Genomic DNA, 15604 nt, shown 5'->3' with positions numbered 1-15604 from the left:
ATCCCTGCATCTGGCCCAGCATCAGCCCTACAGCTGAAGCTTTCGTGCTCGGAAAGCCCGTGCAGTTTGCAACTTGTCTTAGGAAATCTCTGTGCCAGCGGTTGCCAAGACACTCTTTCTCTGGGCATCGTCCTGGAGCTCTTCTGCCAATCGCTGGATAACAGTGACAGAACGAAACACCAGGCCTGATTTTACATGTCGGCAGATTCCGATCAAGTCCGTGCCGATGCTGCTGTGAATGAAGCAGCAGATGACCAGCCTTCATTACAGACGACTCTCCGCGGCCTGGAGGAACTGTTCACTTCCCTGGGCTGCGCTGTGTGTCTCGAAGCAGAGCTTCCCAGCCAGCAGCTCTGTCGCCCTGCAGCTCCCAGCTGGCAGCCACACTGGAGCTCAGCAGGTGGGAGCCTGGCCAGTACCTGGAGGGGAAAACTCCTGGGAAAGCTGAGGCTGCTGCTGGAAGAGGTGTTAGTGGGGCCAGTAGGGGGCGCTCACCCTGCGGTCTGTGTGGGTCCTAATGCCCCAGTATAGTGACGGGGACACTATACTGTAAAAAGGTGCCGTCCTTCAGATGAGACATAAAACTAGGTCCTGACTCTCTGTGGTCATTAAAAATCCCAGGGCGTTTCTCAGAAACAAACTCCCCCCTGGTCTTTACCCATCATGGCCTCCTAATAACCCCCATCTCTGAACTGGCTTCATCACTCTGCTCTCCTCCCCACTGAGAGCTGGTGTGTGGGGAGCGGACTGGCGCATCATCCAGGTGGGGCTGCACACTGGTGGGGGTGGAGGGGATCCCCATTACCTGTAAAGCGCTTTGAGTGGAGTGTCCAGGAAAGTGCTATAGAAGTGTTTGGAATTGTTATTTTAAAATATCTGACAGAACTTTCTGGATCACAGAAAGAGTCCAGCCCACACAATGCAGGATTAAGCCCCTTGTGAAGTTGACACCTGTCTGTCTTTTTCCTGATCTAAAGTGGCAGGAGGAAACTGCAGACTGACTCACAGGTGCGCCAGGATATGAAAAGTCTGAGTCCATGAACAGAAGTGAAGGAGATCAAACCAGATTTTGTAGTATTAAGAGAAAAGATTTCTTGTTCATGCACGCAAGAAGTGGGGCTAATTTAAGAGGAACTCTTTAGAGAAGCATGCTTTGCTGTGGTAAAGAATGGCACCATCACAGCCGAAATCTAGCTGAAAAATGCCACAAACCGAAGTCCATGTTTGATAAGCATGTTAGGTGACCTGCGTGGGAAGCCCCTGCAAATGTATTGGAAAGCATTTTCATAAGGAGACGCAGTCTGCAACTGTGGTTCCCTTTTCTAAGGAAGGGAATTGATCACTTGTGAAAATTAAAAGACAGCTTGTTCCTTAGCAAAATAAAATGAAATCATTTGCATTTCACAGAATTCCACTGGGTTGACTTTGACGATGCTTTTGGCCAATGGATTCTGAATACCTTCATCGCATCCTGGAAGGATCTCTGTTCAAGACTTGAATCTGAGCTCAGTCTTTAACCCCACACTGTTCAATTCAATGTATTTTTATATAGCGCCTTTCACGACACGGTTGCTCCAAAGCGCTCAACAATGCAAGTGACCCTACATGTTGTGAATCCAGAACAGAAGACCAGAAGACAACGGAGGAGAGGACCCAAAAACTCCTTATTAAGGAGAAAAAAAACCTCTAGGGGTCCAAGGTCAACTGGCTGTCCAGAACCTTTGGGCACAATTAAAAAAAAGGAAATAAATGAATGAGGGTATTAATCCATCCATCCATCATGTCTTCTGTGTGTCAGTACTCCATGCAGATCGCTGTAGACCAGCAAAATCCTCCTAAACGATAGCTATATCCACGATGTCCCTCTTGGATCCATCCACACTAGACTGATAAATGCCGAATCTACTAGTTGTGTGTCCTGAGTCCCATTTCTAATCCATGCATGCATTTCCTTTGAAAGGTGCCTTAAATGTCAATCTTAGCATGCGACTTCGAGACTGAAGTTTAAAATGCAGAAGTGAGACTAAAAAAAATATGTGCACTCAGCAGAGGAATTACGTTACTGGGAGTAGAGATCTATCCGAGGGCTTTGCGTAATTCTTTAAAAAGACATTTAACGAGGCAAAAAGCCAAATGTGAGGAAATGCTGGTATTTATCGTTTTTTTTCTTGCATATCTTTTTTGTATATGTCTTGGCAGTGAAGCAGCCAGTTCTCGAAGTGGATGATTGGTACTGTGAGTTATTGCTCTAAATTGCTGCCCATCAGAGTTTTGGAGCTCCGTTCAACTGAAAGTTTACTTTAAAGGCAGTCTGATGCCAAGACTGCAATTGCTATTCTTCTGTAAGTCCTGTACGACTGAAATTCTTCTGGATGTTCTAAAATTCTAAGTTCAGTGGTCTCTCATATGCCGATGTCATGTTCCTAAAATATGGGCAGCTCAATTCCATTCTGGGTTTGCTCCGCATTCTAAAATGGCCCCCTTAGTTTAAATCACTGACGCCACCGCCTTTAAACTCAACAATTGAGAACATGCAGACTCCCCACGGTTGTCACTTTAGTCTCCGCTGTGGGCCAGAGACAGCAGCTATATCCTCCTGAAACTCACAGCTGGCAGCCCACTGAAGCTCAGCAGGTGTGAGCCTGGCCAGTACCTGGATGGGAAACTCCTGGGAAAGCTAAGGCTGCTGCTGGAAGAGTTGTTAGGGGGGCCAGTAGGGGGCGCTCACCCTGCGGTCTGTGTGGGTCCTAAGGACCAGTATAGTGACGGGGACACTATACTGTAAAAAGGTGCCGCCTTCAGATGAGATGTAAAACTGAGGTCCTGATCCTCTGTGGTCATTAAAAATCCCAGGGCGTTTCTCGAAAAGAGTAGGGGTGTTACCCCGGTGTCCTGGCCAAATTTCTCCCTGGCCTTTACCAGTCATGGCCTCCTATTAACCCCCATCTCTGAACTGGCTTAATCACTCTGCCCTCCTCCCCACTGAGAGCTGGTGTGTGGGGAGTGTACTGGCGCATCATCCAGGTGGGGCTGCACACTGGTGGTGCTGGAGGGGATCCCCATGACCTGTACAGTGCTTTGAGGGGAGTGTCCAGAAAAGCGCTATAGAAGTGTGAGAAATTATTATTTATTCAAATGCAACTCTGCAGCCGCAGCACACTGAGCAGCTCAACCCAGCCCCTGTGCGAGCTGTCTATGGAGAGATGTCAAGTCTCTAGCAGAACCAGAAGTTCTTTCCCTATATTCCAACCGCAAAGCCTGCTGGGGCTGCTGCTGCTGCTTCTCCTTCCTCATCTGCCATCTCAGCCACACTCTTGCGAAAGCCAGCCTGGGAGGAAGCAGTTTGTCTGTCTTTGCAAACCCTCCTCCTCCTCCTTAATGAACGCAGCTATACAGCCGGGCGGGGGTGAGGGGGGGGGGAAGATAATAGAAGCACTGCCATAAATCCAGATGTTAAGAATTATCCCACAAGCTCCGTGACCTGACCCAGCGTGGGTCAGGGTCCCTGGGGAGCAAAGCAACTCATTCCTCAAAAAAAACTAAACACAACACGCGAGGGATCAAGCTCTTAGCCGCCGAGCTGCAACAGTTTCTCTTTGGCGCGGTGTTCTCAGTGGCAAGGGGCCAGCATCTCATTGCTCTGGGCCCACGCGGGCTTGCAGGGGACAGGCTCTTCGGGCCAAAGAGACGGGAATCTCTGCTTCTCCGCCACACGTCACAGCCAGAGAGTCAATCGGATCAGCCCCCTGAGAAAAGACAAAGACAGTCTGTTTCAGCAGTGGGTGCTGGGGGAGCGAAACAGCTTTTAACAGCACTTTATTAACCCTGTACAATTTCTTGCATTAGGAATTTGTCTTTTCGCAGACCCCAGCTTGCTCTCCATGAGACACACAGACAGGGAGAGAGAAGCCTGGGGTCAGAGCGCAGGGTCAGCCATTGTACAGCACCCCTGGAGCAGTTGGGGTTCAGGGCCTTGCTCAGGGGCCCAACAGAGTAGGATTCCTCTGCCAGCTGCGGGATTTGAACCAGCAACCTTCCAGCCACAGGCGCAGATCCTGAGCCACAGAGGCACGGCTCTGCCCAGCTTCATTTAAGTGCTGGGAAAGGTTTATACTTATGGTAAGCCTTTCATTCATTCTTGTCCTGGGCTCGTTCTTTAAAGCAGATGGAGAAAGATGAACCGTGAAAACTCCCGATCGTTCTGCCCGATAAACCAGGAGATGTCACCACCCTGCTGGCGTCCAGACCTTGCCTGTTGGAGCAGGCTTGTGTTTCCTACAGGTCCTGTTTCTCAGCCAGGGCACGTCGGCCTCTGGGCAGGTGCGTGTCCGTTTGACTTGCGGTTTTCAGCTTCATCTGTTCGGGAGGGGGCTCTCTGGGGCCCAGAAAAATCCGTAGGCGTGGTGGGAGGATTCATGGTCGCATCTGAAGGGCGCCCCCTTTGGAGACAAATGATCCTGGGAATGAGGCACCCCGTCTTGCACAAAGACGAATGGGGCGGCCCTGTCTGTAGCAGAGCAGGTCTGAAATACTGACCGGCTGATCTCTATTCCGGCCCTCGGATTCGCACATTTCAGGAGGCCGGATCGGAGCCTCTCTCGGTCATGGGTCACTCAGCAACGGCGGTGAGTTCCGCTACCCCGAAGGGCCAGGCTCACAGTGCGGGAGAATTTCACTTCCGGGTTATATCACCTAGAGAGGGAGCGGGTGCGGTGCTCAGTTCCCAGTACATTCTGCTGGGGCCGGCACCAACCGGATTGGACAAGGGGACGCAGTTCCTGCTGTGGCTGCTGCCGTCCCTGACCAAACAAGGCCTGTGGAACACGAGGAAGACTCTCATCCGGCACAGCGCAGACTGGGGAGCGAGGGAGCAGGAGGAGAGGATCCTGGCGGACCTCAGGAGGAGGATGAAGCGCGACGTCGCCAAATGGGGTTTCCCCACGGCGAGGGGGCGCTGGAGAGGACTTTGGGCCCTGTACAGGGACTAACGAACCTTACCAAGTGGTAGGGCTTGGAGGGACTCTTTTAACTGCGCAAATCCGCCCCCACTTGCACAGATCGATAACGGACAATCACCGCCGTTCAGAATGTTTTATTGCATGCGATGTTTTATTTTGTGTGAGAATGTTTTCCTTTTTGAGATGTTGTTACGGAATAAAGTATATTTATTCGGTGAAAGAGCCCAGCTCTGTGGACACCCGACAGTGTGCACTGCATTCGAGAAAACTCATGCCCACCCTTTCTCTTTCCTGTGTTCCCATCCAGAATTCCAGTGTACTTGTACATATGGCAGTGAACTACTCCACTCACCTCCCCCAGCTCACTGGTCGGCGATGTGTGGACCCGTCGCCGACGGCGATGAGTGTGTGAACTCGTTCGGCCTGGCAATGATCTCACGGCCTGTCCCCACCCCCCACCCCCCGTGGAGACCGGCGATGAACTCACACACCCCCCCTCCTTGACTGGCGGGAAGCACTTGTGTGTGAGTATCCCTCCAGCACCAGAGTCATTATTATCCCCGAGGGGGGGCAAGTTATTTTTATAGCAGCTGTGTTGGTGTACAGACGGACAAAGAAAGATAAAAACGAGAGCACCAACAATATACATACTAGGTTCACACCTTCCCCCTCCTCTCAACGACCGACTTATTTTCATGTAATCTTGTAATCTTCTCTATTCTCATGCAGGTTTTGACTTCACACCATTCTTCACCCCTCTCCACTTTGCCCCCCCCCCCTGAGTGGCCTCTCTGCCTCTCCCCTCTCCCAGCTTTTGTTCTCCTGTGCTATTTAAGCTTTGCTGTCTGCCCTGCCTTTCTCACACCTCAAGATCAGGATCTCTTTATTACCCACATACAATTTCTTGCAATGGGAACTTGTCTTTTCGCATACCCCAGCTTGCTCCCCATGAGACACACAGACAGGCACCCCTGGAGCAGCTGGGGTGAAGGGCCTTGCTCAGGGGCCCAACAGAGTAGGATTCCTCTGCCAGCCGCGGGATTTGAACCAGCAACCTTCCAACCACAACCTCTTAGCCACAGAGCCACCGTACCGCCCAAGAAGAAGGCTCCACAGCCGAAACGTTGTGTTTTCTCTCTTCTCTTTTCAGCCTGGAATAAACCTATTACTTGTTCCTTTGCAGACTATGCATGCTGATGCAGCTGCCCACCTAAACATCATATACATACATATACATATTTGCATAGAAGGTCAAGAGTTCAGTGAGGATATGGCTCCAGGTATGAATTAGAACTGGAATCTGTTGGTTTTGGAGTTGGGGAGTCGGTATCTGCGTTCTGATGGGAGCAACAGGACGTTATCAAACAAGGGGGGTGAAGGATCATCAAAGACGGATTTTGCTTTTCTCAAAACACGTGTTTGATAGACAGACAGAGGAGAGGGCTGGGAGATCAGCACCAGTGACCTGACAGATTTTCACCAGGCTGCCCAGTTTGTTCTGCTTTGTACCTCAGATTCAGGTGCCCAAACCAGCAGGTCAGGATAAAGGTGAGAACAGCTTCAGGGAAGGACCGGTAGAACAAAACCAACAATGAATCGTCGACCCTAAAGTACTTAAGGTTTAATAAGTTGGTGATGACTTCCCCGGCCCCGACTGGGGTGTTCCTTTGCCTTCATCCCCAGCTCGAGCCCGAGCCCGGAGCAGTGAAAAGGCATCAGACATCATTGAAATTGGATCTGTCGTTCTGTAATCCAGGGCCCTCTCCCTCCTCTGGAGAGCTGGAGCCAACACAAAACACATTCTTCCCTAACTGCCGAATCATGCACCTCGCTGCTGTAAATTGCAAGCTAAAAACCTGGTATAATTGAACTTCAATGTAAATTCCTCCTGTAAGGGTGTGTGGAAAGAAATACGGCCTATCTAAACATGTGTTCGTTCTCCTTTGGTTTCATTAGCAGCCCCCAGTGATGGCTTTATATCATCGAGATATTGTCAGGGTGTCTGTGTAAAGGCTTAACACGAGTCTCCAGAGAGTGCAGCGACTGCTATTAATCACCTAACTGAGACAGAGCATTAGTCATGCATTAGGGAGATTCAGTTGTTGCTCAACTCTTGGATTTGTTCTTTGTTATTCTTAAATAATGCGGGCGGCACAGGGGCTTGGCTGTGAGTGTTGCCTGAGAGCTTTGGAGTCCCGGGTTCCATTTCAGCCCAGGGGATCCTTATGTGTGGAGTCTGCATGCCACAGGTATGTCCACAGGTGTTCTAAAGAAACATGGAAGCAAGATGAATTGCTGTCTCTAGCTTGTTCTTGTGTGGGTGTGCCCTATGAGGAACTGATGTTCTGATAAGTACCGATAAGGCCAGCAGCCATATCACCCTGCAACTCACAACTGGCAACCCCACTGAAGCTCAGCAGGTGTGAGCCTGGTCAGTACCTGGATGGAAAAACTAAAGTTGTTGCTGCTGGAAGAGGTGTTAGTGGGGCCAGCAGGGGGCGCTCACCCTGCAAGTCTATGTGGGTCCTAATGCCCCAGTGTAGCGACGGGGACACTGGACTGTAAATAGGCGCCGTCCTTCGGATGAGACGTAAAACCGAGGTCCAGACTCTCTGTGGTCATTAAAAATCCCAGGGTGTTTCTCGAAAAGAGTAGGGGTGTAACCCCGGCGTCCTGGCCAAATTTCCCATTGGCCCTTACCAGTCATGGCCTCCTAATAATCCCCATCTATGAACTGGCTTCATCACTCTGCTCCCCACTGAGAGCTGGTGTGTGGGGAGCGTTCTGGCGCACTATGGCTGCCGTCGCATCATCCAGGTGGGGCTGCACACTGGGGGTGGTGGAGGGGATCCCCATGACCTGTAAAGCGCTTTGAGTGGAGTGTCCAGAAAAGCGCTATATAAGTGTAAGCAATTATTATTATTGATGTCATTCAGTGCCATCGGGACCCGCAGAAAATTGAGGTGAACATGCAGACTCCACACAGAAGGTATCCTAGACTGAACTGGAACCCAGGACCCAAGAGCTGTGAGGCAACTATAAGCCTTGACACGGTTCCACTTGCTTAGTCAGCAATACAGATAAATTGCCAGCAATTTCCTTTTGCGTTCACCAGACACGTCTTTGTCATCATGTGTTTTTGTGCTAATGCAGATGTGCCCTTGGTGTTTCCGGACCCAGATTACTGACGCAGTTTTGAAAAGGAGAACAGCGAAAGACAACGACTGGAATTTAAGAAAAGGTAAGTGGTAAATTAAATAAAAGAAAAGAAAGAAAAAAAAAGATAACCAACCCATTTTAACCTGTTGGGGTTGTGGTAGTTGTCATTGATCCACGGACGGCATCCAGCTGGGTCCTGAGGCAAAGCAAGGTTTCACCTTTGCCAACATGACTGAAGAGCTCGTTCCAGTCTCCCGCCACTCTTTGCGTAATGAAGCACCCCCCCCCACACACACACACAATTCTCAGTTTGTAACTGCACTTCCCTGCACTTTTCACCAGTGTCCTCTGGTGTGTGTTTCACTGTTGATTTTCACTGCTAAACGAGTCCACTGGATTGCCTTAACATTACCCCTTTCTCATGGTCACATGCCCTAGTCGTCACTGCCAGAACTTAGGTGAAGCTATCAATTTAGCAGCAATTTAACACGATGTGTGTGGTGCCTTAATTCATTGTCGTGAACCGATCACATTACAAAATGGTTCTGTCCACAGCCCTGCTCAGCGTACCAGCCTTATGAAACTGTGCTGTGGTAGACTTTGGTTAAAACATTGTAGATTGTCAGAAAAAAGTGAAATCGTGTTTTTTAAAGAGGAAAAGGCACAGGGAGGGGGAGATTCGTGAAATCGCTTTTCTCCGCAGTAAACGTCCATTGGGTAGTTTGCAACCCTGAGCGCTTCCTAATTGGAAACACTGGACGGCCGTGTGATTGTTAGGCTTTGCTGTGGGTGTTACAGAACAGCCGGAGGCACTGTGGGGGAGGAGGGCGAGACTTGGACTGAAGCCCGAAAATGGACACCTGCAAGATATCCCATTCCCACAGTTTCCTTGACAGGAGGAGGGAGCGGGGCTAATATAAACACAGCCCCTGCTCCCAAGCGCGGGCGGCGCGGTGACTTCCAGGACACGGACACGAACACGCGTGGCTGACAGAATTTTTTTGTTTACGCTCGTTAATAGATAGATACTTTATTGACCCCGTGAGGGAAATTGCAGTGCAACAGCAGCTCAACACAGACGACACAACCACAGTGTGACGAATGATACAATAATAATAATACAATACATACAATACAATACAATCAGTACAGTGAGGGTGCACTAGAAGAGTTACTCACAGTCCAGGACACACAGAGAACAAACCAGAACAGAACAGTACGCAGAAAAATCGTATTGCACATATGAATATAAATATAGATATAGATATATTGCACAAAAAAACGGTTGTTAAGGGGAAAAGAAAAAGAACAGATGCAGCGTGTTGACTGACGCGTAGAAACCCACTGTCGCCTCAGCGCCCGTCTTCTCGTGCCGGACTGTTGCCTCGGTTCTGTCTCCAGCGCTTGGTCTTGCAGTCTGGACAATCTGGATCGAGATTATTCCCGTTTCTTTCTCTCTTTCCAAAACAAAGGGCGAAACAGGAAAGATCAAGTCGTTTGTCTTCTTTTTTTATGTGTTTAATCGTGGTTATTAAATATGGCAACAGACCCGACGCGGATGCCATCTGCCCGTTTTCTAACCGCTTCTTCTAATACAGGCAGTAGGAGAGCTATCCTGTCCCGGCGGCCGTGAGGCAGGGTACACACTGGAGGGGTCGATTCAGAGCGCACGGACACCACACAGCCCACTGGAGCTCAGCAGGTGTGAGCCTGGTCAGTACCTGGATGGGAGACCTCCTGGGAAAAACTAAGGTTGCTGCTGGAAGAGGTGTTAGTGAGGCCAGCAGGGGGCGCTCACCCTGCGGCCCATGTGGGTCCTAATGCCCCAGTATAGTGACGGGGACACTATACTGTAAACAGGCACCGTCCTTTGGATGAGACTTAAAACTGAGGTCCTGACTCTCTGTTGTCATTAAAAATCCCAGGGTGTTTCTTGAAAAGAGTAGGGGTGTTACCCCAGTATCCTGGCCAAATTTCCCATTGGCCCTTACCAGTCATGGCCTCCTAATAATCCCCATCTCTGAACTGGCTTCATCACTATGCTTTCCTCCCCACTGAGAGCTGGTGTGTGGAGAGCGTTCTGGCGCACTATGGCTGCCATCGCATCATCCAGGTGGGGCTGCACACTGGTGGTGGTGGAGGGGATCCCCATTACCTGTAAAGCGCTTTGAGTGGAGTGTCCAAAAAAGCGCTATATAAGTGTAAACTATTATTATTATTATTACCAATGTTCCCAGAAGCCAGTTAACCTACCAGAATGTTTCTGGACTGTGGGAGGAAACCAGAGCATACAGAATGCAGGGGGAACATGCAAACTCCACACAGACAGCACCCCAGGCATTCAAGCCAGGGTCTCTTTGGCTGCGAGGCTGCAATCCTCACCACAGCACCGCCGTGCCGCCCGTTGAGGTGGATTCATAACGTGGAATCTGGCAGCAGGTTCTCTAAACCGGACCAGCGCGTTCGAGGAGCAGGAAACTTCGACTCGAAAGCAACTGAAGGATCCTTTTAATGAGGCGCGATTCACCGAGGTGTGGCCGACAGCAGAAGGGCCTTCAAGATAAAACATGCATCGCAAAATAGAAAAACACTTTGTTCACCCTAGAAGCATTAGTATAGCTTATCTGCAGCAGATGGAGAGCGGAAATGTGTTTTATAAGTCTAATGCAGGAAGCCGATACGCTGATGAGCTGGTGTTACAAGGACAGTGATGAGGATGGCAGGTCCACACTCATCATACCGGGACTGTGGAGGTTTCAGCTTTTATGTTAATGTTAAGACCTGTAAATGGAGCCACTCTATGCAAGCAAGCGGTATAAATCTCAATTAGTAAAAAAAAACAACATGCATTTTTATCCAGGCAGTAGGAAATAAGAACAGTAATAAGAGGAGGCCATTTCCATCTGATATTTAGTATCTAATATATCCCAGGATCTCATCCAGCACTTTCCTGAAAGAAGCCAGGGTATCACCTTCAACATGACTTGGTTGTTTGTTCCACACCTCCACCACCCTTTGGGTAAAGGAGTTTTAATTGCATTTTCACATAGTTTTCAATTGCGTCTTCCTGGTTTGTGTTTCACAGTTCAGTCTTGGTGACAGATGATAGTTATTCAGCTCACTCTTTCCAGCGAGGTGAGGTAGAGACTGTAGCGGCTGCACGTTGCAACAGTAGGCGCTGCTGTTGAGTCAGAGCCTTAATTGCTCGAGCTCCTATCTGAAAGGGCAGAACTGAAGGAGCTCCATTGATTTGTTTCAGGTAAAACACACTGGAGACAGGTGGGCACAGCCGAGACTTGAGCCCGGAATCTCCTCGTAACACGTCTTTACCTTCCTGTATTTTACACCTTCTGTACAAAAGCATCATCCCACCAGGGACTCCTGTTTCTTGTAAATGGAATGTTTCACGTTTGTTCCCAAACTACTCAACTTCACTGTCTAAAGATTAAGGCACCATACACATCACATACACATGGGGCGGTGCGGTGGCTCTGTGGCTAAGGATCTGCGCCTGTGGCTGGAAGGTTGCCAGTTTGTATCCTGCGGCCAGCAGAGGAATCCTACTCCGTTGGGCCCCTGAGCAAGGCCCTTCACCCCAACTTTTCCAGTATAAATGGCTGACCCTGCGCTCTGACCCCAAGCTACTCTCCCTGTCTGTGTGTCTTATAGAGAGCAAGCTGGGGTATGTGAAAAGACAGAGTCCTCATACAAGAAATTGTGTATGGCCAATAAAGTGATCTTATATCTTATATGGCATATTCTAAATATGGTCAAGTAGACCGTATGGATATTTTAGAGGCCTCAACAGCCTGCGCTATGCTTTGTAATTCAAACTCTCTGTTTTGGTAATGTGGGAACGTTCCCCCATCAAATCCCACATTCCTGCTCGCTCTCAGCCTGCCCTGAAGCTGTCATGCTAATGATGGCTGAACTTAAAGAATTTCCGTAAAGAGGCAGTCAGACCACGATATCCTTCGAAACGGCTCATGAATGACACTTGGAAGTGCTAGACAAACGCCTGTCAGCTGCTGGCTGGGCGAAGAGCTGTGGAATACCTGCCACTCAGACCGAGTTGCCCGAAGGCGGGACCGTTTAACAGCAGGCCAGTTTAAAAGTGTGGTGATTTCACAGGCATGTAGGTCCTGTCAAAAGAAAGCTGGCCACGCTGGTTCTCTTTGTTTGCATTGTTCGTTGTTTTAAAGATAACTCGTGGGAAAAAGCATAAGACGTTTTACAAATAACAGGAGGCTTTTCGGCCCAGGCAGCCCGTTTGGTAAGTAATCAGGCTCTGATCCAGCTGTTTCTTTAAAGAAAGCAGGGCTTCATACCCTGATGGTATTTATAGATATGTATTGCAATTATTTGTCTATTGATAAAAAAAAACATGACCTCATGTTTTAAATATACTGCATTAATTTTTTATTTGACAAATTTGGTTCAAAAAGAGGAGTGGCACAGTGGTCAGCATTGCTACCTCGCAGTGCTGGGGCCCTGGGGTCAATGCTGGCCCTGGGGTGCTGTCTGTGTGGAGTTTGCATGTTCTCCTTGTGTTCGTGTGGGTTGCCTCCCACAGTCCAAAGACATGCTGGTAGGTTCATTGGCTTCTGGGAACACTGAGTGTGTGTGTCTGTCTCTGCTCTGCGGTGGACTGGTGTCCTGTCCAGGGTGCATCCTGCTTTGCGCCCGTTGCTTGCTGGGATAGGCTGTGGCTCTCCTGTGTCTAGGAATTGAACAAAGCAGTTAGAAAATAGATGGATGATTCAAAAAGACCTTTTCATTCATAGCTGCTTTCATCTCCATGCTGAGCGTATTTTAAATATGCAAGTACATTTTATTTTAGCAGGAATGCTTTCCTTTTTAAACTACGTTTTATGTGCTAAAAATGCAGACAATCAAAATATCAAAACACTGTGCTGTCTGTCGCTAGTTCCACACTCCCACACCCCTTTGTGTAAAGAAATGCCTATTCCTCTTGGCTTTAAATACACTTCCACATTGTTTTTACATGGAACAATCACAGAGACCACAGGCATTTTAAAACACAGATCTAGGATGCATCTAACCTGAGTGTGGTCCACATGTATTATAATCCTTTACAACTGAAATGATCTCTAGTGTTTCCTTTCTCCTCATCTTAGATCACTTTTTGATCCACCCACCCCTTTTCACTATCCTCTAAAGCTTTTCCTCTGTGAGTGCTGGTGTTTGTCCAGAAAACCAATTTCCTCTGTGACGTGCCTTTCGTAACCACAGGGAAAAAAAATGTATAATGACTGAATAAGCTGTCCATTCAGTCTTTCCAGTCCCTGTGCACTCAGACTTTGTTTCTAAATGTGTACTGGCTGCATCCGTCACCAGCTGGCCAGCCCCGCTCTGTTGTGTGAGAATGAGTACACTCAGGAGCACATCTGCCCAGATGTCAAGGAGCGATTTAACTGGTCTGGGCTTTCTTGAGAAAAAAAAAATCCCAAATGTTAGCAGATCAAGTTATTGTCTCAGTGATGGGAAAGCTGTGCTCAGGGGAAGGAAAGTTCTTTTGTCAGCAGAAGGTAGTCCAGACTAATCTCATCAAGCACGCACTTTGCGCCATATGTATGAAGCGAACCCCATCCAACTGTTTTCCAACAGCTTCTTCCAATTCATGGCTGCAGGGGAGCCGGAGCCTATCCCAGCAAGCAACGGGCACGAGGAGGGCTACATCCTGAATGGGACACCAGACCATCACAGGGCACGCACAGAGACACACACTCACACCAGGAGCAATTGTCCCAGAAGGCAGTCAACCCACCAGCATTTCTCTGGACTATGGGAGGAAACTGGAGCACCTGGAGGAAACCCACACAAGCACAGGGAGAACATACAAACTCCACACAGACAGCACCCCATGCTGCCCCGCTAATCTCATGCCAGTCTGAATCTATTGTGTATCAAACGTTCAGTCTGTATTCGGATGTACTGGCGTTGACGGTTTTGGAGGTAGTGTGAGTATGAGGTTTTAGGTTTGGAACACAGAGCAGTGGATTGTGGCACAGCCACTGTGAAGGACCAGTAAGTTATACAGTATTGCAAAAAACTGACACTTCTTGACGATAAGGCATGTTATGTTGAAACAGTATAACATACTAGCAAGGCCTCATTAAGAATATTGCGTACTATTTTGGTCACCCAAATACTGAGAACATTCTGCTGCTCTGGAATCCATCCAGAGACGAGCAACTAGCTACATTCCTGAGCCTGAAGGGACATCCTGCTCTGACAGGCTGAACCTCTTCAGTCTTGAACCGCAAGACTACACTGGAACCTGACTCGAGCGTTCAAGCAAGACGCCTGAAGCACACCAACAAAGTTAATCCAGTGGATCTCTTCCTACGGAACGGTGGAACGCAAACCAGCGAGCCAACCACGTGGAAGTGCAGTTAAAACAGAGAACAGGGGGGGGGGCACTTCTTTACACAAAGGGTGGCGGGAGGGTGAAGCAATCTGCCCAGCCATGTTGTTGAAGGCGATACCCTGGTTTCTTTAAGGAAACACCTGGGTGAGATCCTGTGTTAAACTGACTACTAATTCCCAGACAGGCTATATAGGCCTCCACTCACTTGTAACATTTCTTGTGCTCTAAACCAGTTAAACCAAAATATAAGATCAGATCACTTTATTGGCCCTATACAATTTCTTGCATTAGGAATTTGTCTTTTCGCAGACCCCAGCTTGCTCTCCATGAGACACACAGACAGGGAGAGAAGCTGGGGGTCAGAGCGCAGTGTCAGCCTGGAGCAGGTGGGCCCTACGGAGTAGGATTCCTCTGCCGGCCACAGGATACGAACTGACAACTTTCCAGCCACAGGTGCAGATCCTGAGCCACAGAGCCACCGCTCCGCCCCATTACGATATTGTGCTGTACTCTGCTCGTTATCTCCCGAGCTCCAAGAACAAGGGCGTAACGGACAGATCCTCACTGATGGGGAGATAATAATCTATCGATGTAATGTGGAGGATCACACTGGACCTGTACCTCTTTGGAGAATCCAGGAGGGGAAAAGTAAGGGAACACGCAAACTCCACACAGACAGACGCCAAATCAAACCCAGGGCCTTGGAGCAGTGAGCTGACCGTGCGCACCACAAACCATTCCACCCAGTCTCTGTTCATCCAGCAGGAGGACACATGAGACATGGGCTGCCAGAGGGCCAGTAAAAAATATGAACCTTTTGACAGGGTTAATGCTGGCCCGTGGAGAAGCTGCATTGCTTTGCTCCTGCTACAGAAATGCAGGGAAAGCCCTGCTTTGCTGCTGGAGTTTTGGTCCGGATGCTGTAACACTACTGCGCTGCTCACATTTTGAGGCTGAGGCAGTTTACAAACGCAGCGGGGATATTAAGATCGGGATCTCCTCCGGGTTTGTCCCGGACTCACGGCGTTTGATGGCTCTCAGATCCGTCAGCTGCCGGCGCCGGGCGCTTCGACCTGCCGAGAAAACGGACACCGAC

Source organism: Atractosteus spatula, chromosome 25, assembly GCF_055471065.1.
Source record: "Atractosteus spatula isolate fAtrSpa1 chromosome 25, fAtrSpa1.hap1, whole genome shotgun sequence".
Classification (NCBI taxonomy): domain Eukaryota; kingdom Metazoa; phylum Chordata; class Actinopteri; order Semionotiformes; family Lepisosteidae; genus Atractosteus; species Atractosteus spatula.
The sequence above is the reverse complement of the archived record's forward strand: the minus strand, read 5'-3'. Positions refer to the sequence as shown.